Source organism: Tamandua tetradactyla, chromosome 2, assembly GCF_023851605.1.
Source record: "Tamandua tetradactyla isolate mTamTet1 chromosome 2, mTamTet1.pri, whole genome shotgun sequence".
NCBI classification, from domain to species: Eukaryota; Metazoa; Chordata; class Mammalia; order Pilosa; family Myrmecophagidae; genus Tamandua; species Tamandua tetradactyla.
Window position 1 is genome coordinate 179,253,038 of NC_135328.1, and position 27,263 is coordinate 179,280,300.

The following is a 27,263-nucleotide window of genomic DNA, read 5'->3' on the forward strand; positions in this document are numbered from 1 at the left end:
AGGGGCTGAGCTCAAAGGACAGTGAGGGCGCCATGTGCAGCACTGGGTCTGCCAGGAGCAAACACTCAAGGGGTGGTAAGGGCAGAAGGCAGAGACTCACACAAGTTTAAACTCAATGCAAGACCTGGCCCCAAAAGCACTCAGCGCCTCAGGTAGAAGGTCACCATTGGGCTGGGAGAGCTCTGTGGAAGAATGGGACTCCCAAAGGCTGGGAGGTTGCCATAAGAGGAAGCTCCTCAAAGAATGGGATACCTGAACTTCACGGAGAACAGTGGATTGTAAGCTTGGGGGCAGGGGATACAGTGGAAGCAAAGGAGGGCAGAGGAAGGAATTCAGCCCCCTACCTAGTCTCTCCCTGCCCAAAAGGGCCTGGGCTGCCCACCTTACCAAAGGCTACCAAGTGGGTGGTTGCCAGGATGGCGAGGTCCATTCTTGGGCCAGCACCCCATGGTCACAGCACTCTATCCAGCCCTGGCTGTACCTCTGTCCTCAAATCTGGCTTTGCATTGGGCCTGTCTGCATCTTTATTTGCACCAGGGCCCATAGCCTGCATACCTCTCCCATGCAACTCTAACTGAAAACCAGCCAATGTTGCACCCCCTTTCCCTGTCCCATACCCTTTCCAGACCAGGGGCTCCCCAAGAACAGGGCTCTGGTTTTAGGATCCTCTCATTCTCTGTAATCCCCAACCCTTAAGTGTTGTTTATACAATTTGCTTAATTTAGTTGTTTTGGGAGAGAGAGAAAAGCATAAGACCTAGGGATGAGGTTTTTGCCTTCCTTAAGCCTCCATTTTGTTTACATGAAACACAGAGAGAGTAACTCCACTCACCTGGGACTCTTGTGCACCACGAAATTGAGACTGACATCATTCCACCATCATGAACTGCATGTTCTCATTATCCCTATTTCACAGGTAAGGGTAATGGGGATCAGAGAAGCTTGGTGATTTGCCAAAGGTAACACAGCAAGGAAGTGGAGGGGCTGAGGCTCAAATTAATGTTCTCCCATCTGTGGGACTGTACAACTTCTTGGGTTAAGTAAAGTTGGGTTGGAGGTAGGTCAGGGCTGTGAGACAGATAAGGCTTCTTATCTGACCAGGTGGGTTTAGAGCGCAACCCGAAGCACACAGCTAAGCAGATTGAAGAAGAGAGAAGAAACAGCTGGAAGAGGCATGTCCTGAGGCCAGAGATCTCAGGGGAAGACACAGCCTTGCCCTCAGGAAGCCTTATGAATTGTGGAAGGGGAGACAGGACTCAGGCACAGGAAAGGCAGAATGAGGATTGGTGTAAAAGGGCCTGGTGGTAAGGGGGGCACAAGATCACAGAATCTGAAGAAAGAAGAGCCATCAGAGACTCATGGCAGAGGCAAGTGGGTCCCAGTCCCACTAGCCTCTGCCATCTGATCCCCCAGGTATGGGTGGGGGGTTGACCACGAGCCACCCTCCTCACACCTGGGCTGGGGCCCTGCCCAGAGGCAGTCCTGGGCTCCAGCCACCTCTGCCCCCTGGCCCAGCAGCAGGCCCAGCTGGCTCACCTTCTCAATCAATACAGTGCTCTTAATGGGCCCAGCCATCAGCACCAACCAGGGGCATTAAATGTTAATTATATCTATTTGGATTTGAAAAATTTTATTACTCAAGTTAATTATGGCTGGAGTCATAAAAAGGTTTCAGAGTGAAAGGGCTGCCTTATTGGGGCCACTTTCCCCAAGACAGATTGGAAAGGAAGAGAAGAAATAAAAGCATCTGGCTCAGAGGGCGGGGGAGCTCCACATTCACCAGGCTGAGAGTCCTGGGCACTGGACTGGGCATCCTCCAACTGAAAGACCTGAAGAGCTGCTCGCCCACCAGCCCGGCTACCACCCAGAACACAGGGAGAGTCCTGACTTTCCAGGCAGGGCCGCCCCGGCATCACCCAGCTGTCCCAGCAAGCACCGAGCTGTCAAATAGAGCAGGACCTTCTCTGCCAGCAGCAGAGTCCTGGGAAGCTGCACTCCTGCTGAAAATAGCCGTCTCCTGGAGATCTAGGATTGCAAGACATGCCCAGGGCTCTTTTTCAAGTACTCCCAACACTAAGACCTCCTTCTACCAAGCTCGCACCCTGGCCCGGTCCCACCCAGCCCTGCCTGGTTGCTTCCTGCCAGCCCCACTTATGATTCATGGGCCTGACCTTGGACTATAAAGTGCTCACTCTGGTGGGCATAGCGGCAGGATTTACAGCCCCGGGGTCAGCCGTAGGCAACGAAACACACAATAGCTGACTCAGAGGGTGCCCCATTCCCGGCCCACACATAACTCTCTCTCTTGCACAGGTGCACACGCACACACACACACACACACACACACAGAGGCACAAATGCACACCCGTGCCCAAGAGTTACCCTCCTCACACATCCCTAACAGTGTATATAAGGTGCTTTACAAGCATTTCTCTAATTTTTATCATCGATCTTGTAAGTTTGAAGTCAGTGTTACTTATTTTATAGCTGAGAAAGCCAACTAAGGTTTAGGGGGGGTAAGTAATTTGGGCACCCGTGCCCTACAAAGGAACCAATTGTAGAGAGAGCCTTGATACCCCCTTCCCCCCTATCTGTGGACCAGAGAAACAGTGACTCCACGGGGGGGGGGGGCGGGGCACTTTACAGCCTCCTGTGGGGAGAGAGGCCACCCCATCTCTGTCCCCTTTCCCAGCTCCAACCCATCTGAGGAGCTGGAGGCTGGTATTAGGGGGTGGGAGAGAGTGCTCCAAGGAAGCACCCATTGTGTGTCGTCCCTTCCCCTCCCACCCCCACCCCGCAATTGATAGAGATCAAGGAGGAATAAAAGACTGGGGGGAAAACAAACAAAAAGGCTGGGGGGAGTTGGTGGATGGGACCTAAAACCAGATATGAGATTGGAGTTTCAAAGTGCATAAATTTAAAAAAACTGGAAGTAACTGAACGAAGGGTAATTTGCCCAATATGTTGTTAAGGGATTAGCTACCAATCAAAGGAGGGATATATTCGACAAGGTACAGCTGGTAGAGACTGGAGGGGAAAGTACTCCATGCTGATACCTCCCAAGCTGAGACTATTCAGGAAACCATTAAGCCATTTCGATTATCATTATTGTTAGTGTTATTCTGTTACCGAGAAGACCATGTGAAAGGAATTAGCCACGCCTCAGTTCAGCCCAAATACCCTTTGCTTCCACTTGGTTCATTCCATTTTACCCCGGTTCTCAGCATTTCTGCCTTTTCTCCAAAACTGTGCCAACCTGGGCACTGGAGCTTGTTCCCTCAGGGTTAACCCTCTTGCTCTTGCATTTCGCCTCTAGATTGGTCCTTTCTTCTCTTCCAGCCATAACTTCTCTCTTAAATCAGGCAGTCCTTCCCTTGACCTTGCCAATCCCTAGACCCCTCATCCTAATTTTCTTCATCTTTACTTCTGTCATCGTGTCTCCTTCTCCACCCTCTGGGATGGAGCTGAGACTGTTGACGATGTCACGGTTGTGCCATTATCCTCAACATCTGGCCGGAGCCCCCTGGCAGCCCTGCCCCTCCTGGTCCCCATAGGGGACCTTCTCCTGACTGTCTCTGTGTCTTTGCCTCAGTGCTCCAGCTCAGCCCTTTCTCACTGTGGACTGTCCCTCCTTGCCCTCAGTCCTCCGCAGCTGACCTAAGGCTGGAACCTGGTCTCCTCTGATCCAGGCTCACTTCTGTGCTCTTTACTCTCAGAGAATTTATCCCCAACTCTCATGAAAGCCAGCTTTCCCCTCTGCATGACTCCCAAACCTGCCTCTAGGTCGATATCTCACCTGAACTCCCTCCTGAGTTGTCAAGTCCCCCAAAGCCATATCCTTTTGGTTGTTCTATTGTTACCTGAAACGAAACAGGCTGAAATCAGAAATAATTATCCTCCCTTCAAAATGGGCTCCCTCTCCCCCATCTCATTTCTGGCGTTAAGAACTATTTGCCACCCAGCCTCCCCAAACAAATTAATAGGTTGAGCCAATATTTCTGGGTAACTACCAAGCGCAAAGCCTGAGGGGGGCTGAGGGAGTGGAGGTGGGAGGTGGCCTGACACCACCATAGGGAAAGAAGGCTCTGGAATCAGCTAGATTTGGGTTCCAATCCTTGCTGTGCTGCTTGTAGCTGTGTGATATGAGGTGCACTGATCAAAGTGAATATATAGAGAATACTGGCTACATGTCAGGCGCTGACTTAAAGACTTTACATTTATCAATTTATTTAATCCCCACAAGAACCTTATGTGGTAGGTACCTTGATTATCCCATTTTAGAAACCAGAAAACCAGATACAGGGAGGTTCAGGAATTTGCCCAGGGTAACATAGCTCAGAAATGGATCCAAGATATGAACAGAGGCTGGAGGTGGCTGGTGGAGTCTGTACTCTCAACCACTTGGCTCTATTTAACCTCTCAGGGTCTCAATTTTGTTTACTATTGTGTCACCAGTATCTAGGAACTCATTAAATAAATATTGAGTAAAAGACTACACATAAATGACTAAAATGCATATACTGGATTTGATGGGTTGAAGTAGTTGTTGATCTTGGCACAAGCAGTGTCAGGGAAAGGCAGGGACACGGGTAAAGCTGCAGTGGTTTGAAGAGTGAATGGGTTGCAAATGTGGGCGGCCCTTCCCAGAATTTGAAAGGAGGATGAGAGAGGGTTGTGGCTGTCTCAGGGAGTGCAGGGTCTGGACAAAGATGTACTGTGGCTTTCTGTTTAACACATAGAAGAGAGTGAACAGAAGTTGGGGCTCTGGGAGAGAGGATCATTGCTGGAACTGGGTCTCAGACACATGAGGAAATGGAATCCCAAGAACCTGGAGGGGGGATGATTCCTATCCAGGAAGAATTGTTTGACAGGGATAAGCAAGGAGGTACCATCTTTGCCAGGAGAGACAGGTGGCCTGGTGGGTAGAAATTTGAGCTTCAGTCCTCTGCTCCCAACCCTCCCCTCCCCCGCATCCCACCACCCAGATGCCTAGTTCCCAGCTCCAGAGAGAGGGTCTCTGGTGACCTTATTCCATTTATTTCCATGCTGAGTGTGCTAGGAAAAGCCAGAGGGCATGACTCCAGGGTTATATATGTCTGAGTCCCAAGCCCCAGTTCTGTCTGTACCAGCAACGACTTGGGGACAGCCAGGTAGGATTTCCTCAGCATCCTGACAACCTTTCTGGGAAGTCAACCTATTTCCAGAGCTGAAGCCAGCTAGCCTTTCCTCTGGTGAAGCAATAAAAGGGGAAAATCAACATCCCAATGATCTTGTTTATGGTGTTAAATAAGCTGTACAGCTTAATCCGTTCTCAAGGTTAATGAATTTACAACTTGCTTTGGAATTTGACAAGGGCTGTAAAAGACAAACGAACCCCTCAGGCTGCTCCTTCCCTAGCGGCTGCTAGGGGTGGACTGGCCTGGCCTGGCCTGGTGAAGGAGGGGAGAAGATTTAAGCAGTCAGTTCATGGCCAATAGCCTGGGTTCTGAATTGTATAAACCAGAGTGGGAACAATCCAAGGGCCAAAGGACTCTTTCTGTAACCCTCTGGCTAGGCAGTGAGTGGCCCTAAATTGCCAAAGCTGGAGCCCCTCTTCAGGGCCCACAGGACCTTTGCATTTTGGACAAGTCACTTAACCTCTCTCAACCCCCATTTCCTCATGTGAGATAATGCATGGAAAGAGATCAGCATAGGGTATTTTATATATTAAGTCCTCCATAAATGTTAGCTTTGGCAATTATCCTAGCATTCTGTCTTGTGTCATGATTAGCTGATTACTTGTCTATGCTTTCCACCATTTATCCATCTATTCAGAAATTCAATAAATCTTTATTGAGAAATTACATTGTGTGCCAGGCTGTGTGTCAGGCACAATTTGGTGTGACAGCACATATGTTAAAAGACACTCCAAACAAAGGGAGATCAGTGCTGGAAAGGAGGGATGCACAAGTTACTCTGAAAGCACAAAGGAAGGAGTGGCAAAGCCTGCCTCTGTAGTTGAAGCCAGTGTTTAATCATGTCTGGTACCGATAAAGCACTTGACAGATCACAGCATTCATTTCTTCGATTCTCACAATGCTCTGGTAATGACCACGTTTTCTAAATAAAACATTAGAACCCAATTCCACCATGTGCTTTGACAATAAGTCAAAATATTTGGAACTGGGGCAATTTAGAAAATCTGGGATGTAGGAATTCCATAAAGAGAGGGTGGAGATGTTTAGTATCTCAATTTGATCAGTTAAGAAAATGAAGCTAAATTTGTCAGTGGGAGAACTGGGGCTTCATCTCATTCATCCACCAGTTAGGTTATCAGACACCCAAGAGCAAGGGCTGTGCTGATTACTTCTGTGTAGACAGCACTTAGCACACAGCCCAGCAGAGATTAAATGCTCAATAAACGAATCTTTGTATAAATGTATTTATTTCTGCTTATGGGAGCAAAACTCAAAAGAGACATCAAAATTCCTCATTTTCTTTTCCTCCCCTCCCATCCTCTCTTGCAAGTGCTCTTGCCAGTGACTTCCATTTTTGCCAGTTCCAATGGTTAATTTTCAGCAATCCCATCTCATTCTATTGGCAGCAACTTTAGCACAGTTGATCACTCACTCCTTCTTGAACATTTATTTTACTTGGCTTCTGGCACATATACTCCTGCTTTCTCCCTGCCTCACTGGATATTCCCTCTTGGTCTCCTTGCTGGAGCCCCCTCCTTTCCCGACTTCAGAATACAAGAGTGCAAGAATAGATACATAAGAAGGCTTGCATGAATATGTAAGTGGATTGACACCACAGTTCAGATTCTGGGACCTACCCCTCTGCTTATGTTGGGACACTTGTTTCTTCAGCTTTGATTCAAGTTACATCTCTTTCCTGTTCCTTTACCCTACCTCTGCTGGCCTCTTGGTTCCCAGCACTAATCTTTTCAAAAACTCTCTTTAGTCTTCCCCTCTGGAACTAGAGTTCTTTTGTGACCTATTGGTAATTCCCATCAAACAAACGAAGAAGCCCAAGTGTATTCATTTCCTAGGGCTGCCACAACAAATTACCTTGAGTGGTTTAAAACAACTGATTTATTTTCTTACAGTTCTGGAGGCCGGAAGTCTGCAATCAAGATGCTGGTAGGGCCACAATGCCTCCAAAGGCTATAGGGGAGAATCCTTCCTTGCCTTTTCCAGCTTCTGTGCTCCTGTGTGCTTTGACTCGTGACAGCATAACTCCAATCTCTGCCTCCAACTTTATATGACCTTTCTTGTGTCTCCTTCTTCTTTCTCTTATAAAGACACCAGTCACTGGATGTAGGGCCTACCCTAAATCCAATATAAACTCATTTGGAGATCCTTAACTTGGTTACATCTGCAAAGATCCAATTTCCAAATATGGCAATATTCGCAGGTTCTCGAGGTTAGGACTTGTGCATATTTTTGGGGGAAGACACAGCTCAACTCACTACGGATCTGGTAAGCAACTCCCATTTAGTCGTAAGGGGACAACTTCCTAAGGTTAGTACTGGGTGTTTCACGCTGATGCCAACACCAGCACAGGTCACACACAGGAAGCGGAGGAGGTCTGGACGCTGGTTCTGGTTGGCTCATTCCTCGGCCACTCCAACACCAACACTGACAGATAATGCCTGTTCCCATGGACCAGGCTAATGGGCACTGATGCTTCATACCTAGAGGTGAAATCCAAGAGCATAAAGAACCTAAGAGTAGGGAGTAAGAAGATCAGGCTCAGCTCCCACCTTTGCCAAAGCAGAATAAATAAAATAGTAGGTGATCCCAGGTCCTGTCCAGGTCCCCCAGTAGAAGTTCCAGGACCTTACCCATCGTGGCCTCCCAGGTGCCTTTCTTCCCCCAGGTCCTGTACCTCCTTACAGCATCCATCTCTCAGATCTTCTTCCTTTCACCCAAGGGTAATATTCCTAGGAAAAATACTGAGTCTCCGATTCTTTTTCCTTCCCTCGAATTCCAAACTGGAAAGTGATGGTTGCTTGGTCAGAGGCTTTGTTTTCTCTAGTTACCACCCTTCTCTACTTCTCAGGCATGTGTGGGAAATAGCTTGGCCAAAGCAGGGATTCCCTGGCCAGCTCCCAGAGGAGGTCCTTCACTCTCCAGGGAGTGTCCCTGTGGGCTCCACCTGTCCAGCTGACTCCACTGCAGGGGACAGGCAGCTGGGACCCGTCCTGCAGGCGTAGAGGCTGAAACAGGCTAATGAATCCTGATGGGAGAAGTGACCTTTTCCAAATGCCACATGTCATTGGATTTTATATCACACAAGGACAATGTGCCATGGGTATTAAAATCGTTTTTCCAATAGTTATATATGTATGTGAGTGTGGTGCACAGTCTATATGACGAGAGGAAAATCCTAATGAAGATGTCATCAAATGAACCTTCCCCCTTCAGCACCAGACAGACAGCCTTTCAGGAAACTCCCTCTCTCAGCCAGGGTTTGGCCCTAGATCTTAGCTTCTGAGCACAGATAAGTGCCCCCCTGCCCAGCCCCTGACTCTGGGCCTGGCCCTGGCTCTGCTTCCTGCCCTAGAAAAGTCTACTCAACATCAAGGGAAAAGCAAGCTCTGGAGAAGGAAGCCACCCAGAAAATCGAAGCCTTCTGGATACGGGCCCTAGGCATACTATTGTCTTTTCCTCAGTCTGCTGGAGAAGCTGGAGGACACTTTGGGAAGGAAGGACATGCAACCAGAGAAAGCATGCCAGGGGGCAGGTTTGGTTCTCAGTGGCTTCCAGAGTTCTGAAGGCCAGGACAAGCTAGGCTTGGAGCCAAATGTCCCAGACCATTCTGTCTGAAATCTCAAGGTCTCATGGTCCAGCCAACTCCACAACATTTCTGAGAGGCCTAAACACCTCCAAGGCCAGCAAACTGCAGACATTCCCAGGCAGTGTTTTTTGCTCTAAAGAGCTTTGGCTGTTTAGAAAGTTTACATACAGCTTGAGCAAAAAACTATTTCCCTGGAAGTTCGACCCACTAGTCTGTATTTTGACGCCTTTGGTTCAGACAGAAAAGGTTTGCTCTCTGTCTCTACGGGACAACCTTTTGGGAATCTGATAACATGATGACGTTCCCCAGAATTCTTTTTTACCTCTGGGTGGAACATTTCTAGTTCATTCAGTGATTTTCGATATGACACAACTTCAAATAACATGATGCACAGGCACTCCAAATCTGTTCCAGTGAGAATGTTATACCCATTTTCTGTTGTCATGGTGAGAAATGGAAGTCAGTAGGATAGAAGGGGAAAAAGCATAGCACCTGGAGTTATAAGCTCAAGATTCAAGATTCCAGCCTCATTATTTAGTAGCTACGGGGGGCTCAGTAGATGACGGGATAACTTCCTCATTGGGACAAACTTCTTCAGGATGTGGTCCAAGAATAGGCCAGGAGCTCAGTGGAGACCTACCCAAGCAGAGGATGTCAGCGAAGGTTATAGCAAGAGTAAACAACAGCCACAAATAGTTGCTTTTCCTAGACAAACTAAATGCCCTCAAATCCTAGTAAATAGCTTCAGGTACACTGTTCCTATCTGGTCTTTCATTCTTGTCCCACACACAAGAGGCTGTTTATCTCAATGCTGGAGCCACTTTTTTCTTAGGCCCCGCAATACCAGAACTCAAATGTCGAAACCAAGATTGGTCCTCCCCAAATCTAGGGAGAGATTAAGATACAGCCCAGCCTAGTTGCTGGCCAAAGCATCTAGTGCTGATTCTCATAAAGCCACCATATCTGTTGCTTGCTCAGACTCCACAGAAGTCTGGATTTGAATTCTGGTCCTACTGCTTGCTAGTTGTATGACCTTGGTCAAGTTGCTTAACCCTCTGTGCCTGTTTGTTCATTTAAAGAATGCAGATAATTTGCCTATCTCAAGATAGTTATAAGAATTACGTGATGATATACATGTAAAACACTTAGAACAAAAAAAGCTGGGCACACAGTAAGCAGTCAATAAATATTGGCTATTAGTATTATTATTATTTACTCCCAGGACAATTGTGAAGGTCATGGGTACTAAATAATAGGAAAGTATCATTTTTGGCAAACTATCAAGCTGCGTTCAGTGGGAATGATTACAGCTGTTGCTCGATGCCTATTTCCCTAAATTGGACATGGTCTTTCAGGTGGTCTGACCAGTGCAGAGTGGAGCAGAACCGACTGTCCCCTCAATTGTTCTGGGAATCTAAATGATGCATGGGCGTAGCATTAACATTTGCTGGCTTCTTCTGAAGTTACTATGAAATAATCCTCAGAGCTTCTCTTCAGCTTTCTCTCCCCTCCTTCTGCATTAGTCAAATTAAAGTATTTATCCTGGTTACATTTCATCTGGCTAGAAGATTCTACCCTTCGTTCAAACTGATCAAGATCATCTGAGACCCTGATTCCGTCAGTCTTCCACCCAGAATTGTGTCTTCTGCAGGACTCACCAGTGTGGTCCCAGGTCCTCCGTGAAAATTCCCTAGTTCAGAACCAGCAAGGATAAACATAACCAGCTGTCTCACATTCACCTTGTTTACCTGGTAAACTCACTCACATCCTACAAGACAGAACTCCAATGTCCACCTTCCTTAAGAACCCCTGGATTAATATTTAGTTTGAAAAACTTACAATTTCAAGTGTCGGCTAGGATATGGAGTAACAATATGCACAGAAATTCCATTCCAAGGTATAAACCCGAGAGAAATGAAAACATGCATCCATATAAAAACTTGTAAACATTTGTTCATGGCAGCATTATTCATAATAGCCATAAAGCAGAAATAATCCAAATGTCTATAACTGATTAATGAATAAACAAATATGGTATATCCATACAATAGAATATTATTTGGCTATAAAAAGGAATGAAGTACTGATGCATTCTATAACATGGATGAGTCTTGACAGCCTGCTAAATGAAAGAAGACACAAAAGATTACATGCTGAATAGTTTCGTTTATATGAAATGTCCAGAATAGGCAAATTTATAGGAACTGTAAGGAGTTTAGTGGTTGCTTAGGGGTAGGAATGGGGAGTGGGGGGGAAATGGGGATTGACTGCTAATGGGATTTCTTTTAAGAGAGGTGAAAGTGTTCTAAAATTAGATCCTGGTGATGGTTGCACAGCCCTGTGAATATACTAAAAAAAAAAAACCTGAATTTTGTACACTTTAAATTGTATGGTGAATTATGTATCGTGTGTGATCTTTATCTCAGTAATGCTGTTTTAAAAAATTTGTCAGGCACATATCCCATGCTAAGACATTGGGGGCAGTGGAGCTGGAGTGATGGAAGAGAGTTTGGGGAACAGTAAGACACTGTTCTCTACGGTGAATGATTCTTGATCTCAGCCTTTATAAGTGAGTAGAAATTAGTCAAAGAAACAGCAGATCAAAGAGAATGAGCTCTGGAGTCAGACTGCCAAGTTTGGAATCCTAATTTTACCATTTATTAGCTGTGTGACCTTGGCAAGTTACTTAACCTCTCTGGCCTCAGTTTCTTCATCTGTAAAATGGGCATAAGTATAGAACAGTACAGGTTTTGGTGATGATTAAATGAGATAATAAATGTAATATGCTTAGAATAGTGCCTGGTACATAATAAGGTCTCAATAATTGTTAGGTATGTTGGCTATTGGATATCTAGCAAAAAGTTGGGGTTTATAAAGTATAAGAGGAGAATGAAGACAGGTGAGGATGGCAAGGTAGGTAGAGGTCAGATCATAGAGGGACTTGTATGCAGGCAGAGACGCTTGGCCCCGAACAAGAGAAGGTAGAACTCCGGGATAGAGAGAAGAGGGGAGAGAAGGTTTTAGTAAAGTTGAACACAAGAGGCTCAAAGTTGAAGGATGTCACCTATTTTGGCTTTCCAGATGAAATAGGAAGCAAGGCTGTCTGCCAAGAGTGAGAGGGCAAAGATAGGAGAGGGTTAACACTGAGATACAGATGATTTGGAGGACAGGCATTTGCATTGGGACTGGTCTGCAGAGTCATATAATTTTGTTCAATGGCTCTCAGCTATGCGGGAGCTCATAGCAACGAAACAGAGTTAGGGTTTTGCTAAGTAGCATTATAGAAGGGCAGGTGCAGAGTAGTTGAAGTTTTTGGTGAGAGAATAGTTCAGGGAATCAACCACGGGGATTCAGTTTGGATAAAGATGTAAATGAGCAGGGTATGCTGATAGATTTGGAGCAAATGTTAAAACTGGGGACTGGGGGTATTGATGAGGTCAAAGAGGAGGTGATGTTCATCCGCTTATTAATTAATTAATTTATTCATTCCCTCCTGCAATAGGAAATTTTTTGGAAACTAAAACCGTGCCAGACATTCTGCTAAGTGCCAGGGGTACAAATGGTGAAACATGACAGGTGCTATCTTAACCCTCTTCCTACCCTGGTGGGTAGGGCAGGGCAGAAAATATTGTGGGAGCATGGGTGTGAGAGAGAGGAAAGCATAAGCTGCTAGAGTTAAAATTTCCAGCGGCGAAGCAATTTCATCTGATGACTTAAAATTTTTTTAAGTAGCTTCTCATTGTACATCCAAACTTCTTGTCATAGGCTATGCGTCCCTATATATTCTGGCCCTTTCCTACCTCTCTAACTTCATCTTATGTCACTTTCCCCCTTACTACATTCCAGGACACTGGAATGACACCAAAGTCTTCCCTTTCCCAGGACTCTTCTTTGCATGTTTGACTCCTCATCTAGCAATTCTCAGCTCAAATGTAATATCAGTGAGTCTTTCCTTATCATCCTAAAGAAGTAACCCCTCCTGCTATGTCTCTTTATCTTATATTATTTATTTCCATTAAAGAGTTTATCACTCTCTGAAATTATCTTCTGTTTTAATGGTCTGCTTTCCACCTTTAAAGCAAAAGCTCCTTGATGGCAGGGCTTTGCTGACCATTCTACTCTCAGTGCTGAGAACATAGAATAGGTGCTTAATAAATACATGTTGAATGAATGAATGACAAAGGATTAGGGATGCACAAATAAAGTGGTGATAAAGATCACTGAAGTTGACATGGGCAAGAACCAAGAATTGAGGGTACTGGGTGGATCATCATCTCATGGGCTCTGAAACCCCCTAAGATGGAGGAAGAAGAGGGGTAGAGAAGACCAATACTGGTATATACATGCTGGGGAGTGACAAAGATGACAAAGTAGATGACAAAAATAGGAAGTGATAAAGGGTAGGCGAGCCAAATGGCAAGAGTCCGAAGGGACACAGGAATTTATTTTTACCTGAGGGTGGAGTAGTGACAGCCTGGAAGTGGCATAGGAGAGGAGGAGGATGCTGGGGATTTGGGGAGAATGAGGACCTCCACTGTCTTCAGTGTCTTGAGTTGCAGAAGCGGAGGTCTTTGCAGAGAGTTAGATTTCAGTTAAGTTGAGAATTAGAGGGGATATTACATAAAGAAGCTGAGGTTTTAGGAGAATTTATTCATGGCTTCAGGTGGCAGAAGGGGAAAGCTGGGAGAGGAGGCGGCTGTGACTAAGGGGAGAGAGTGCACAGTAGTTTGGGGGAGAAGGTGAAAATATTGGAGAAAGCTTGCACCGGGCAGTGACCAAGGATGGGTGGGATGTGAAACCTAGGAATGCTGGCCCCAGGGTACCAAATAGAACTTTAGGGTCAAGTTCATTGCAAAGTTAGATTGACCTAGGTTTGCACAGCCAGTTCACACTGTCTTGACTTTCTGAGTCTGCCACCTTGTGTTCTCACAGCACTTTGGACATGTCTATGTGTGTTCCAGAAACTTGGCAAATGTTTGGAAAAAATTCCTGACACTCCCATCAACTTCTGGAGCCTGGCCTCACTTGTCTGCAGTTCCCCCTCCTTTGGCCCTTCCCGAGAGCTGAGTCCAGAGTAGAGAAGACAATGTGAGTTGAGGTGAGGTCAGAAGAGAAGAGGACTATTGAGACTTCGACTCAGCCCAACTTAACCAAACTAGCCGGGCTTAGCCCGACCGAGCCCCACAGTCAGCACAGCAGTTGTCTGGCTGAAATAACAAGTCAGAGACTAAAAAACTGGCCGGTCCTCTTTGTTTACTCAGCTTCCCCCCACCTTCCTTTTTTCTTTGGACAATGCCTTGCTGGGCTGGGGCTGTCCTGCTGGGTTGTTGCTGGGGCTCCCCCGCCAAGATGGAGCCCAGCTGCTCAGCTGTTTACAAGGCAGATCCGGTTTGTACTGGGGCCCATCCTGTCCTGGCTGGGCTGGGAAGCTCAAGTCAAAGCTCAGCTAGTGGCAGCTCTAGACCTGGGAACCCTCAACTTCAGGTTGAGGAGCAACAGTACTGGGAGGGACTCATGCCCAAAGGCCAGGGAAAGCCCTGGTCTCAAGATGGAAGGAAAATGGTGTAAGACCTGGCCCCGTAGCCAAACTTCCACCCTTAGGAGCCCCCCGAGAAAGGAGGTCTCCTGGACCCCTACAGCCTATATCTCTGTTCTTTCAAGTGGTAAACTTGTGGCAGCACTGATCATAGCCCCCTGACTCCTGACCCCATCCCCTTCCCCTGGTAGCTAAAATCTGGGAACAAATCTCTGCCTCATCTACCATCCTGCTCAAAGTGGCTGTGAGCATCAGAGGAAATGATGTGTACCCAGAGACTTGAAAAGCATTTGTTATTAGGATGAAGGAAACTGTAGGAATTCATTGAAGTTTGTTTGAAGTAAAACAGCTTATCTCCATGGATGAGGATCAAGTCCCTAGACTGGCAGCTGCTCAAGGGCAAGGCCCAGGTCCTAGTCAAGTCTGTGGCCCCAGAGCACATCACGGAGCATGGCACACAGTGGGGGCTCAGCTACCCCGTTCATTAAACAAAGAGTTCTCAAGAAGTTCACATTCTAGTAGGACAGACAGTTAACAAAAACGCTGGGACAGCAATGGGCCTCAGCACAGTGGCTGGGCAAGCACTGAGGAGGCACCTCGCCCAGCCTGGGGGTCAGGGAAGGCTGCTTCGAGGCAGCAACATCAAAGATACGGTGAACATATATGCAGGCAGACCTTGGAGATGTTGTGGGTTTGGTTCCAGACCATAGCAATAAAGTGAGTCACATGAATTTTTTTGTTTTCTAGGACTTACAAAAATTGAGTTTACACTATACTGTAGTCTATTAAGTGTGCAACAGTATTATGTCTAAAAAACAACATACATGCCTAAATTAAAATATGACCCAGGGACACGAAGTGAGCACATGCTGTGGGAAAAAGGGTGCTAATATACTTGCTTGACGCAGGGTTGCCACAAACCTTTCATTTGTAAAAATTGCAATATCTGAGAAGCACAATACAGCGAAGTGCAGTAAAACAAGGTATGCCTGTACTTATTAAATAAAGGAAGAATGAATTTGCAGAAACCATAATGGCAGTGTGTGGGGCAGTCTAACCTAGGTGCTCTCTCTCATTCCCTATTCTCCCCGCCCCCCCCCCCCTCCAACTCCCAAATAATACAGAAAAGGCAAGCCTTAAGCTCCTGGGCACTGGGATCGGTGAGCTGTCTGGACCCGACTTCCTTAAGTAAATGTATTAAGGAATCACGGTGAAGCTCTGGAGGATTTTGTTTTCCTTTGCTACCCAACCTTCTTAAACTGGAGCACAAAGGGAATGAGATGGTGTATTTATTCATGGGTCCTGGGAAGCATAGGATAAACACGTGTTTTCCTAGACTTAAAGCATCAGTTTTCTTAATGGTGAGTAATTTAAAGTTTGCTTCTTAAATATGTTCTGAAGAACAAGTGAGAGTTGGCAGAGTGAAAGGGATTAGGGAAGAGGTAGTTCCAGACAGAGAGGAGAGAACAGGAAAAGGGCTGCAAGGCTAAAGGCTCTGCCCAGTTTGGGAAATCCAAGGATTAAGTATGACCGGAGGGAAGAAGCAAACTCTGAGGGAACAATGAGGGAAGATTCTGGACAGATAAGCAAGAGTGAGAACATGAGGGTCTCGCAGGCTCAGTCCTTTGTCTTGAAGAAAGTGGGAATATAGATTCCACATCTCTATTTGGTTGATTCTAAATCTCCTGTGTCTACCCTTGAGCTCTCCTAGCAAACCCTTATATTCAGCTGCCAGAGGATGTAAACTTCTCAAACTCTTAACTATCCAAAATGAGCTCCTCCTGTTCTCCTTCCAAACCTGCTCCTAACCCTAATATAGGCCTCTGCCATGGTTCTGGTCTGCTTTTAGTGATGCCCACCTTTAGTTTCCTCCCTTAGATTCTGGTCTCTTCTTTTCTATCTGGCCTGGTGTCTGCATGGACTTATAACTCATAAGGATCCCTTGGTTGTCTTGATCCTGACATCGCCCTCTTTTGTGTGTAGCATTTCATGTGCAGTCTTAGACATATCCATTCAACTCTCCTCTTTCAAAACCTTCAGTGGATCCCCACTGCCCTCAAGATGCACAAGATGATGTGCAAACTCCTTTGCACCTAACTCAAAGATTATAGTGAAAATTAAATGAGATATGTATGTAAAGCACTTGGCACATGGCCTGGAACATTTTAGGTATTCAATTAATAAGGGCTATTATTGCTGTTATAATAATTATATAATCTATATTATATAATATCATGTTATAATTATATTACAAGGACCCCTGTGTTCTGGCACCTATCTCTTCAGTCTCGTTTCATGCTATTTCCCTTCTTTTTTTCTTCCATAAGGTCTTAGAGAAGCCCTACTTCATCCTGGACAAGGTCACGCCTGGAGGACCCTTCCCTTCATTATGTCTCTGGTGAACTCTCCATCAACTTTCACTGGGGGGCATCAAGCAGAAAAAAAAATAGAGCTAAATTTTACAGACGAGCATTTCTCATAGATAGCAACGGTTATTTGCTATTGCAGAGAAGAGGGATAAGAGTGACCCAAATCCTTAGTGGTAGCCACAGGCGTAGCTGATGGCAGAGATCAAAAGCTGCCCTTGAGGCACCGAGTAACACAGATGCTAAGACAGCTGAGGAGCAGCTGGGCCAGAGGAGATCAGAGGAGAATGGCTGGTCTTGCTCTGTCGACACTGGCAAGTCAGGAGGAGCAAAAAGGACCAAGCTGGGGCAATGACACCGGGGAGAGATTCAGGCTGCCACTTAGTTAACAAACATTACTGAGCATCCACTTAAGCTGTGGATTTAGCTGTGAAAGAGGGGTTTGCTGTTTTGTGAGGAGCCAGAGAAGCACACAGGAATCATAATATAGTATGATAGATAGTATAAAAGCAGTGGCAGGGTGCCATGGAGGCAAGCATTTCCAAAAGAGCCCCCTCCCTGGTGAATTCCATGGTGACAATCGCATGCAATAAACATTCATGAGCACCTGCTCTGTGCCAGGCACTGTGCTGGGTGCTGAGGATACAGAGGATCTAAAGATGAATGAGTCAACCTGCCATCTAGTGGGAGGAGAAAGCCATGTGAAAAAAAAATGCCACAAAGGCAGTCAAATGTCACATGTCCCCAGACTGCCTTCTCTTCCATTTAATGTGATAGGAGTCATTATCATCTAATTCCTCAAGCTAGAAGCCTGGACATTATCTCTGACTCCAAGATTTATGTTTTACATAAAACATAAAACATCTTGTGGAGGATGGATTAGAGGAGACTGGAGGCAGGGAGCCCAGCTGGAGGCTGCCGCAGTAATTCAGGTGAGAGATGATGACGGCAGCCTGCCTGGCTTAGGTGAGGCCCTTTGGAGATGTAGAAAAGCAGATAGATCTGAAAGCTAGTTAAGGATGGAGCTAACAGAATTAAATTCTGGATGTGGGGGTGAGAAAGGAGGAGGTGTCAAACATGATCCCAGGTTTCTGGACTGGGCATCTAAGATTATGAGGGCCATTTAATGAAACTGGAAATAAAGGAGGGAGAAAAATGATACGTTCAATTTTGGACACATTGAATTTTAGGCATCTTAATGGGGCGATTCCCAGGAAGCAATTGAAAAGTGAGGTTGAAGTTCATGATATTGATTTGACTTTAAGTTAAGATTTGGAAGCGATTGTCACATTGTAGTGGCAGTTACATGGGGAGTGGATGGGGTCACCCAGATAAAGCATGAGCAGAGAAAAGGGGAGCAAAAATGCATTCATTCATTAAATTCCTTGAGCACCTACTACGTTCCAGGTGCTGTTTCAGATGCTAGAAATACAGCAGTGAACATGGAGCTTCTTGACAGAGGCAGACAACCAACAAATAAAAGCATGGTAGGATGTCAGATAGGGACAAGTGCAATGAATACAAATAAAGCAGGGTAAGGAGATGCTGAGGGCACAGCAGGTGGTCAGAGAGAGCCTCTCTGAAGGGGTGACATCTGAGCAAAAAATTGAAGTGAGGAAGAGAAACTTGGGAATATATGAGAAGAGTGTTTCACACCGAGGAGACATGTTCAAAGGTCCCGACAGAGAGCATACTTGATATATTCAAGCAGCAGCAAGGCTGAGGTGTCTGGAATAGTGCAAGGACCAGGGAGAGTGGTAGGAATGGGGAGGAGAGGCAGCCAGGGGCTAGGTCCTGGGGGCTCATAGGCTAGGAAAGGAACACTGGATCTTATTCCATGTGTAAAAATAGGGGCTGGAGAAGTTTGGAGGAGGGGAGTAATATAATCATATTTATTTATGTTTTAAAGGATTATTCTTCTGCCATAATGAGAAGAGATCGTAGAGGGCAAAAAAGAAGCAGAAGACTTTTGCAGTAGTACAGGCGAGAGATGATGGGGTCTGGATTACCACAAGAGCAAAGAAGGTGGTGAGAAGTGATCTGACTATGTTCCCATTTGCTGATATATTAACTAAGTCAGATAAAAAGAGATGCTGAGGATCGTAGATTAATTAGAAAGGAGGAGACTTCAGCTCTATCTCTGCTCTGATAAAACTACAGGGTCTCAGGTACGTCATTGACCATTCTATATTTCCCTTCCATTCATCCAACGAATACGTATGGAGTGACTGCTGGGTATAGGCTCTGTTCTAGGTGCTAGGCATTCAGCGTCGAATAGGGCTGATAACTTTAAATTCTAGAAGGAGAGAAAATAAGCACTTTGAAGAAGTGAAAAATATTAGGAGAAAAACTGATCAGATAGCACTGTCACTGAAAGTGACAAGGGAAGGGAGTAGCACTAACTTGAGTGTGTAAGAAGAGCCCTCGTGGAGGCGACACTTGAGCTAAATCTGGAATGGAGACTGCACCCCTCACTAGGTTAGCCTGGCTAGGTATTCATGGATACAAAAGACGGAACAACATATTGACTAAGGCACTTACAAATGATTGTATTAACCTTGCTCAGCTGTCTTCTCCATTACCCAAAATCTACACCCAACATTTCCACTGAGGCCTGGGTTAAAAACCAAACCCCAGCCTCTTTTGTACTAGGATGGCCCTCAGGGCACCACCTTCTCCAGCACCTGCCTCCGGGGGCCTTCACAGGAGTCGCCAAGAAAACAGATCCTCCGGAGTCTCTTGGCATCGAAAACCACCATCAGGTACCATCCACAATCTATCATGGGACCCAGGACACTGTAGGCAGAAGGCATGGAAGTAAATGCTTGTGGGAGCCTTGGTCTCAATAGGAATAGCCGCCTTCATCTGCTTTCCTTCTGCTCACGGCCTTCCTTGTCTCTTGTTCTCTCAGCAGCCCCATATACCTTTCCACCAATCTAGACGGCCGCTGCTTCCAGAGGTAGTGCAAAGACCCTGGGCTCTGCCGGGGTGGGGTCTAGGATAGCCCATGTCTCAGTCAGCAGGCTTCGCCCATAGCCCCACCCTGACAGCGGTGCCTCTGGCAGCAAAGTCATGGCCCTGATTCCTCTGTCTCCACATTTAAGAACATCTCTAACTGCTCCTTGGATAGCTCAATTAGTAAAGTGAATATATTATATAAAGTCTAAAAGATTAAACTATCATCGTCAGCCCATAATTTCATGAAGAAGTCAGGGGACCGTATCCCTCTTATTAACTCTATAACAAATGTGATGAAAATGTTCAAATAGAATGTTAATGCAATGTTACGTGTAATTTTCCCAGGCGATTTTCTCCTGAAATATTTCTTTATTAATAGTAATTGAGGGTATAAATTATGAATGAGGCGATTTTCTCCTTTCAGTAGGAAAGACGTACTAATGGCAATAATTCTTTATAATAATTTTTTGGGAGAGTGGGGTGGGGAGAAACGCTAGTCTAAAAACAGACAAAAGCCCCTTTTGAAAGTCTCCCCTGGGGAGACTACGCCTGTGCCACAGCCAATCTCTCTTTAGCAACACACACCCCCCAGATTGCCCACAAGTAAAGCCATTGTTCTTCATCAATTTTCCCAAAATCTCAAGGTCTGTTCGGAGGACTGGAAGGAAGTTTTTGTCTCAAGTCCTGAAGCCAAACTTTTTCTGCCTAGAAATTGCACTGCCAACAAGACCAAAGCCAGGATCCTCTGCTGAGACCCCTGACCCAATCCATCTAGGCCCCCAAACTATCTTTTGTAGCACCCTAGAATATTCTGGTAGGAATGGCCCTCAGAAATCTCCTCATCTAACCTCCCTATCCCATTCTATAAATAAAAGAATAAAAGGGCAGAGAGAGAGAGAGAATGAGTTATTTTAAGCCACATAGTGTATCTGTGGGAGAACTGGGACTCGGCCCAAGTGACTGTCCACATGCCTCTGCTGCTGGCCAGCCTCCAGCCCCTCCTCCACAGGCTGTCACTCTCCTGCCTCTACAACTCTACTTTTACTGTCCCCAGCCTGGACATCTCTTCATCTGCCAAGACCCAGCTCAAATGCTGGGGGCATTTGAGTAGTGGGGACATTCTCATTGGTCTTAGTCCTGTGGTTTTGGATCCTCCTTGTCTAGGATTGTTATAAGTCTGGACAGAGGTCCAGGAGGACAAAGGCTATAGAGAAGCATCTGCTAAATTCTGCAAGGTGGTTTGACTAGTGCACTTTTCTAAGGTCTTTCTCCATTCAGGGATACCCCACTTGGCATTTGCCTGTTCATTTATTCGGCAAACATTAACCAAACCGCTGCCATGTACTAAGCACTGTGGTAGGCACTGGGGTTACAGAGATGAATTTGTTCAACAAGAATTAAGATCAACTCAGTGTTCTCAAGTTCATAGGTGGAAGAGACAAGATGAGGTGAGCAAATGCCTATGTGAAATAATGCATGTAAGTCATACATGCCTACTTCATAGTAAGTGTTAATGCTTATTGTTGTTATTGCTGTTAGTGGAATGGTTGAGGAACTGCAAGACATCTAGGGTGGTTGGAGCAGGGTGGGGGTGGGAGAGAGTGGGGGGATAAGCACAGAGAGATAGCAGGGGCAGATCCTGGAGGACGTGGTGACCATGGCCAGCGTTCGGGATTTTCCCTGAGCAAGTGGGAAAGTCATTGGAGGATTCTCAGCAAAGGAGTGGCAAGATATTATCTACATTGTTAAAAGGGACACTCTGATGGATCATTAGTTGGATATGGAGGTTGAAGGAGAAGAGGGAACCTAGGATGGGCTGAAATTCTGACTGTGGTTACTCAGTGCCAATTCACTGTAATGCCATTTGCTGAGCAGGGACACTGAAGGGGGAGCACCTCTGGAGGTAAGATGATAAGTTTAATTTTGGACAAATAGAATCTGACGAGTCTGAGGGTCAAAAAAGTGGGAATGTCTGTACTCCAGCTGGAGTCTGGAGCTGCAGGGTGAGACTGGACTGTCAAGGCTAGTTTCAGCCAGGACCTCTGGGACTTGCACATGTTGCACTCTGTATTACATCATCTGTTTACAAGTCTGTTTCTCCTTACTGGACTGTGAGCTCCTTGAGGGCAAGGATGGATCCTGATTAACTTCTCCATCTTGAATAACCAGCACAAGGTAGGTTGCACAGTTGATGGGAGTGAGTTCTACTGAATGAGAAAATGAATGAACAAGTGAAGGTGGTAGGTGGAGCCACTGCTTCTGCTCTGTGAGGCCACCCCTGGTTTCTCATTGGCCACTTCAGAATCTCTCTGGATTGCCCCTAGACAAGGACTATCTCACCCACCCCGCCAAATCCAGAAAAGGTAGTGTGGTTTGGAGCTGTATGTAACCCAGAAAAACATGCTCTTGAACTTAATCCATTCCTATGGCATGAACCCATTGTAAGGAGGACCTTTGATGGGGTTCCTTCAGGTTAGGTATGGCCCATCACAATCAGGATGGGTCTGAATCCTCTTACTGGAGTCCCTTTATAAAAGAGTGAAATTCAGACAGAGAGAGAGAAAGCCATGGAAAGCAAGAAGCTGAAATTCACTGGAACCCAGAAGAGAATGGGTTGGCCAGGAGAGACTGCCATGTGCATTGCCACATGACAGAGGAGCTGAGATTCAAGGATCACCAGCAGCCAACCCCAGAACGCAAGTCTAAGGGAACAAAGCTTCGCCTTGATGACACCTTGATTTGGACTCTCTTAGCCTCGAGACCCATGAGCCACTCAGTCATGAAAAATTCCCATTTTTAAGCTGGCCCAGTGCATGGATTTGCTTGAGCAGCCAAGGAAACTAAAACAGGTAGGCCCTCTCCAGAGTCTCCTGGATGATGACTTAAGAGCAAGTGATGACCCTAACAATCACCATGATATTGGGCATTCTTGATGCCATTCAGTCTGTGGCTGCTCTGAATCCTGGCCCCTTCCCTGGAGCAAGAGGAAAGGTCCCTTCAGTTCCAGCACTGTGTTTGGGAACCAATATGGCTGACTACCGTCCTTGCCCCAGGATCCCACTCAGCTGGGAATCTCACTACCTGACCTCCCCTTCACCCTTTTGTTATATTCTAATCTCCAATGCTTGGTCAGAAATGGGGTCACTGTAACATGCAAATCCTGTTTTGCCCAAAGCACTGTTCTTCCAAGCTTTCTATTTGGACTCTTCTTGGTTCCCTAACCAGAGTCATAAAGTAGGAACATCTGACTTCCTGTCCCCTGATGAGGAATCTGACCTACCTGTTTGATCTAATCTCTAAGCACCCAGATTTCTGGAGGGAAGACTGACAAGCGCCTTATGGACACATTTCAGGAAGAATTCTCTACCAGTTCTTTCCTGTCCTTCACTATTTCTGACTTTTCCTCCTCTTTAGATATTTGAATCCAGCAGGAATATTCTAGGAGTCTCTGGCTTGGGCAAGTCTGGGCCTGTACAGACAACAGGAAGGTGGGAGAGGAAACAGAGCGATGTTAGTGGTGTTCTCTGAGTGGTCATAATGACCCCTTGACCAGAGGCCACTGGGGTGACCTCCAAGGGCATCTCTATGTCTCCCCAAGCAGAGCCCTGGGCCAGGAGGCCAGGCAAAACTGAAGCCTCCAGAGATCCTTTCTCCCTTCTTTGGGGAAATCTATCCATTAGCAGCTGCCCTCTGAATTAAGGTAATGTTATGTGCTTTTGCACCAGACCCCTTCTCTATAATAGCTGGCCCTCAGGCTTCTCCAGCTTCTGCCTTAGATCCATACCACATGTCTGAAGGGACCCCACCCCAGTCTCAGATGTCTCTCTCCCATTTAATACCAGACATTTCCTAGAAAAGGAAGCTAGCTCAACACAACCTTGATGGGATCAGGTGATGGAATCTGACAGCCAAGATAGGTACCCCCAACTTCAGAGCCCATATTCAGGTCCCTTCCATGTCCCACAGGCTGGGGCCTCTGAAGCAGGGAGGCATAGCCAGAGAGGGACTGGGGACTTCAATCACCCCTTTCCTCCACAATTAGTCTTGGTTCCCTTGGGCATCCTCCTCCCACCTCAAACCCCTTCCTTGTTGAGCCAACAGCTCGATCTTGATCTCTGGAACGGGAAGGTCGACTCCAGAGGGGCCTTCTCTGAAAGCCAATGCTAATCCAGTTAGGGGCCGGGCTGGGCACTGCACTCCCTCTCTAGGACCAAGTGCAAGTGAAAAAATGCCAATTACCAGATGACAAAAAGGGTCCCTGCCCCTGGGGAAGGGCAAACTAGGGGGAGGAACGGGAGGGGCATAGTAACTGAACACCTTGCCGGAAATAGCTCCTATCAGTCCACTTAGGGAGCCATCAGCCCCAGCAGATTTATGGGCAGCGTGTGCCTCTCTGATAGATCAGACTATTTAAAGGCGGCTGATGCCTCCATTTATATCAATGTGGAGCAGAGAGGGAGGGTAAGAGGCTGTAAGGTGGGAAGTGAGGAGTAGCAACCAGGGTCAGCCCAGAGGTGGAATTCGAGGCTAGAAAATTGGCTTCAGGGAAGAGGTAAGGCTGCTGGCTAGGAGGACTGGGTCACAGGATAGGGACAGGCACCTCCTGGATCAAGTCCCACTGGAGCCCAGGGTGGGGCAGGGAATGAGGGGGCTTCATAGATCTTCCAGCAGCATCTCTTTCCTAGTCCAAGACCAACCCCATTGCAAATCCTCCAGCTAAACCGCAGAGCTCAGGCTAATACCAAAATGGAACTCCTGATTGGATTTCTAGCCATGCCCCCACCCTCCCCAGCTGCGGGGCATGCTTGCCCTCCATGCAACCTCCCCCTTGCCTGGGCTGAGGGAGAAGGAAGGGGTAATTGTGTTAGGCTGGGGGCATTAGCTGCTGAGGAATGGGCCTGCTTCCTACCGCCTGCTTGTCCCTAGCCTGCACTACCTGGGGGCAGATTAAGCTGCTCCCATCGCTCTCTTTGGCTCCTGCCTGGGCCTTCCTTCTAACTCCATTACTCCCGGGCTGAGGTGTTTGCCCGCCCCATGGTGGTCCCTCTGATAATTCACCTCTCAGGAAACTCTGCCTTTCTGACCTCTCACTGCCTCCTCCCCTCCCTCCTTTCCTGTTTCTTCCCAGGCCTCCAGATCTGTACCCATCTGGCCTTATTCTCTTGGTTTTGTGGTAAACTGCTATAATTCATCAACATAGTCCTAGGCACAGAGCCGACATCTATCTGTCAGTTTGTTGGTTACTGATTTGTTAGTTGAATGACTGATTCATTCAATGCTGACAGAGCACTTTCTACAGGCCAGGCCCTAGGCTGGGTGCTGGGGATACAGAGCTGATTCTGGTATTACAGTCCCTGTTTTGGAAGAACTTACAAACCTGAAGAGCAGGTAAGCAAGAGAATGGCATGATCAAACTTATGTTTTACAAAGATCACCCTGATCACATATGGGATGGAGAAACAATTAGTGGGCAGGGAAACAGCCTTGGCTGCACAATAGAATTAATGTGAGGGCTTTAAAAAACGCTGGCGCCTGGGCCACACTAACATCAATTAAATCAGAATCTCTGGGGAGAGACCCAGGCATTATACATATTTTTAAAGCCTAACTCCACCAGGAGATTCCAATATTCAGCAAAGGTTGAAAACTATCAAGTTAGAAGGTTACTGCAAGAGTCTTACAGAAATGACTGTGATCTGGACAAGGGTAGAAACAACATGATGGAAGGGAGAGAGGAGATTGAGAATATTCCTTTCATAGCTATTCTAAACTTTTACCACTCCTAAGTCCCGTATTCACCCTTACTCCCATCACTCTTAGCAGATGACTTAGATGATAACTTCATAGAATAAACTGAGCCCACTGGGTAAGACCATGCATTCCTTGAGGGCAGGCAGCAGTTCTGAAATCCATAGGGAGCAGTAGAGTATAGATATCTATAAATGTTTGTTGAATTGAATTGAGTCTAGTGGGCACTACCTGTAATGTAGGGCTAAAACTAAGTACAGAGATATGAGGGGAAGGTACAGATTTGGGAGATATCAGTCTTGGGAACACACTAACAGGCCCAGGGAAGAAAAGCAGCCCAGGAACAGAACTAGGAGGAACAATCAGAGGGGTGGGTAAAGATGGTGGAAGAAGACAAATGAAAGAAGTCAATTATATGTCAGTGCTGTACTGGGTGTCTAACAATTATCAGCTCATTTGAACTTCACAACAGCCTTTTGAGGTAGGTACTATTATCTCTATTTTACAGCTGGAGAAACAGGCTCAGAGAGGATAATTTGCCTAGGATGTAACTAGGAGATTCAAATTCAAGAACTAAGATTTGAATCCATGTCTGTCCAACTCCAAGACACCTTTGCATATGTCATGCTGCTGGAAGCAACAGTGCCACAGAATCCAAGGACAGAGAATTTCAAGAAGGAGGGAGGAGTTAATGATGTCAAATGCAGCAGCTTTCCCTCTTCCAGCCCACTTGGTCCCACTTCCCTGGATGGCCTTGAAATAAAGGAAGAAAGCATTGCACCCCTCAAGTCCTTAAGTATTTTGGATAGAGCACCTTTCTACCCAAATCACCGTGCTACCTCAGCTACCTCTTGTACTCACCTGGTGTAGGGATGGGGGTGGGGGCCCAACATCTTAGGTTGTTCTGTGTCAGCCTTGGCTCAGTTCAGTTAGAGGATGCTCAACTTAGACAAACTCAGCCCCACCTTGCCCCTGGGACCCGGGACCTTGCCAGGAAAGAAGGGGCTGCCTTCTACCTCAGCCCACAAAATCCTTCCTATTCAACAATGTCCAAGCCCACTGTCACCTTTTTGGTAAAATATTCTGCAGCTTCTCCCCTCTCCCCAGGTTTCATGAAGTGCTCCACTCTCTGGGTTCCCTCCACAGCACATAATTTGTGTCTTACTAGAACTTTTATCACATGTATTTTAGTTATTTGGTAGGCATCTATAGTTCCCAGTTCCAATCAGGTCATGAGCTCTGCAAGGGCAGGGAGCAAATATGATTCTTGAATGGATTCCTGACATCATCTGTGGTGGCATTTGATGAGTATATATTGATAGAATGAATCAAGAAGTGAAAGGACTTCCAAGGGCTGGAAGGGGATAGGGTGGGGTGGAGGAGGGGAAGGTAAGAGAAATGAGGACCCTTTTGATTTATAATGGCCTGCACAGTGCAAATGGCTCCAAGTCTCCTGTGATAATTTCCAATCCTTAGGAAGATCCTCAGGGTATAAATGGAACTTGCTCCTGTCTTTTTGGACTTCTCTGAGCTAAGCATATTCCAGTCTCCTCCAGGTTCCCCCACTTAGCTCCTGAAGATGTCTGGGGCCTGCCGAAGCTGAGGCAGACACTGAAACAGTGGCTGCAACAACATGGCTAGGAGAGACTGAAGGCGCTCCTATATCTTTGCTCAGGAAATGGCCTCATAAAACTGACAGGGAGACGTACCTATAGATGCTTGTTAAAGTTTTATTACTAATCACCTCCAAAGTCCGTGAGGCAGAGGGAGGGAGTTGGGAAATGGAGTCATCAAGGTCTGGGAGCAGGTGTCAGCAGCCTCAGCGTCAGAGGCAGGGATTGCCATGTGGGTTTAAGCAGCCACAGCTCCCTGCAG

The 27,263-nt window shown here is 46.5% G+C and overlaps 1 protein-coding gene and 1 long non-coding RNA gene across 4 annotated transcripts in view; one reads left to right on the forward strand and one right to left on the reverse strand.

Annotated features, from left to right (window-relative positions):
* The window catches only part of RNF220 (ring finger protein 220), a 245,583-nt gene that overhangs the window by 58,258 nt on the left and 160,062 nt on the right, over positions 1 to 27,263 (reverse strand). The gene's annotated exons all lie outside the window — the stretch shown is intronic.
* On the forward strand, positions 23,080 to 26,165 carry LOC143663218 (uncharacterized). The gene is made up of 3 exons (XR_013165875.1): positions 23,080 to 23,340; positions 24,940 to 25,028; positions 25,897 to 26,165. It is a non-coding gene; the product is annotated as an uncharacterized LOC143663218 (long non-coding RNA).